Source organism: Sorex araneus, chromosome X, assembly GCF_027595985.1.
Source record: "Sorex araneus isolate mSorAra2 chromosome X, mSorAra2.pri, whole genome shotgun sequence".
Lineage (NCBI taxonomy): Eukaryota > Metazoa > Chordata > Mammalia > Eulipotyphla > Soricidae > Sorex > Sorex araneus.
Genome location: NC_073313.1, coordinates 206,209,717 through 206,212,066, shown reverse-complemented (window position 1 = coordinate 206,212,066; position 2,350 = coordinate 206,209,717). Strand labels below are relative to the sequence as shown.

The 2,350-nt window shown below is 40.7% G+C and overlaps 1 non-coding gene across 1 annotated transcript; it reads right to left on the bottom strand.

Annotated features, from left to right (window-relative positions):
* Positions 1-587: 587 nt before the first annotated feature.
* LOC129400686 (small nucleolar RNA SNORA2/SNORA34 family) lies at positions 588-723 on the bottom strand. Its single transcript, XR_008627873.1, has one exon. It is a non-coding gene; the product is annotated as a small nucleolar RNA SNORA2/SNORA34 family (small nucleolar RNA).
* Between the last annotated feature and the right edge of the window lie 1,627 nt (positions 724-2,350).

Here is a 2,350-nt window from a genome sequence, read left to right as displayed (position 1 = left end):
CTTTGATTTCCTTTCTAAGCCACTCATTGTCCAATAGTAAGCTGTTTAATTTCCAGGTGTTTGATTTCATTTTCTGTTTGTGTGTGTGATTTATTTCTAATTTCAGCGCATCATGGTCTGAGAAGATCCTTGATATAATCTCTATCTTCTTAATTTTATGGAGGTATGTTTTGTGGCTCAGCACGTGGTCTATCTTGGAGAACGTACCATGCACTCTTGAGAAAAATATATATTCAGCTTTTTGAGGATGAAGTGTCCTGTATATATCTACTAAATCCCATTCTTCCATTTCTTCCCTCAGATGCTGTATGTCCTTGCTAAGCTTGAGTCTGATTTATCTATCAAGAGGTGATAAAGCGGTGTTGAAGTCTCCCACTAGTATTGTGTTGCTATCGATGTCTTTCTTCAAGTCTATGAGTATTTGTTTTAAGTACTTTGCTGGTCCTTCATTAGGTGCGTATATATTTAGTATTGTTAGTTCTTCTTGTTGTACAGATCCCTTTTGTGTGTGTGTGTGATTAAAAAAATTTAATTTGGTTCATTTAGCCAGAAGTCATTCGTGAGGTTTTCCAATAGGAGAAGAAATGGGTTGTATCTTCCAAATGAAACAGCCATTCTTGGTGAGCTTCCAAAACAGCCAACAGATCACAGGAAGACAGTTCTTCGGACCCTTGTTTGAAATCAGCAGCTAGAGTGTAACTACTGATCTTCAGTCAGGGCCAACTGTTGTACAGATCCCTTTATCAATAAGAAATGACCTTCACTATCTCTTGTGACCTTCTTCAGTCTGAAATCAATGTGGTCTGATACTAAAATGGCTACACCAGCTTTTTTATGGGAGTTGTTTGCCTGTAGGATTGTTTTCCAGCCTTTGACTTTGAGCCTGTGTTTGCTCTGACTGTTGAGATGAGTTTCTTGCAGGCAGCAGAATGTTGGGTTCAATTTTCTAATCCATCCTGCCACTCTGTGTCTTTTAATTGGTGCGTTTAACTCATTGATATTGAGAGAGATTATCATTATGGGGTTTTGTCCCATTTTTCTGCTAAAGTTTGGTGTATTTGAGGGTCCATCTTGTCTTAAGGTAGCCCATTCAGTTGTTCTTGTAACCATGGTTTTGAGTCTATGAAGTTTCTGAGCTGTTGTTTATCTGTGAAACTGTGTGTTTTTCCTTCTGTTATGAATGAGAGTCTAGCTGGGTAAAGTATTTTTGGTGAGGCATTTATTTCACTGAGTTTTTTCACTATATCCCATCACTGTTTTCGGGCCGTGAGGGTTTCATCAGACAAGTCGGCTGTGAATCTTAAGGATGCTCCTTTACAGGCAATTTCTTTCTTTGATCTTGCTGCTTTCAGGATTTTGTCTCTATTTAAGGTTTTGGTCATTTTGATCAGGATGTGTCTTGGGGTATTTTTATTTGGATTTCTTCTAGCTGGTACCCTTCGGGCCTCCTGAATGTGGTCACATGTTTTCTTCAGCTCTGGGAACATCATAGCAATGATGTCTTTGACAGTTTCTTCTTCATTAGGGTTTTCTTCCTGTCCCTTTGGGACGCCAATAATTCTTATATTACTCCTCTTGGCTTCATCACAATCTTCTCTTGCCATCTGTTCCCAGACTGTCAGTCTCTTTTCCACTTTCTGTTGTTTTCTAGAGACTCTGGACTTCATATTCGAGTTCACTGATTCTGTCCTCAGCAGCTGTTACTCTTCTGCTGAGGCCGTCCACTGAGTTTTTTAATTCTCCTACCAGGTTTTTCACGTCTGACATTTCAGTTTGTATTTTCTGCATCTCTACCTTCAAATCTTCTTGTATTTTATTGGTATTGCTTTCCATTTTATTTTTTAGCTCCCTAAACATCCTCAGTAGCTCCTTCCTAAATTCCTTGTCAGAGAGGTTATATAGCACTTCATTGCTATTAGGGTCTTCTGGGCTAACCTCTTCAACAAGTAAGCTTGGTGGAAATCTGTGTTGCTTTACCATTGTGACCTAGGTGGCTCAGCCCTTCATACTCACTGATATTATTCTGCTTATGATGCAATATTAATTTAGGTGGGCTTAATGAGATATTGGCTAATGTGTTTCTGTTGGTGAAGCTAACCTGGTGAAAGTTCTAGCTAAAGGGGTAACTTCTGGTTCCTGTGGAATATGGAGGGAAGAGAAAAACTCGCGGCCGCATTAGTGGCCACGGCTCCGAAAGGAGCCCCGACCCAGGCTGGTGCCTGGATTGGGTGTCAGAGAGTGTGCGGAACGATTCAGCTTTGGATGCGGTTCAGTGTCCCTTAATTCCTGTCCCCCGAAGAGCAAAGATGAAAACCGGCTTTCCTGGGAACCGGGCAAGAACGCAGCTCCA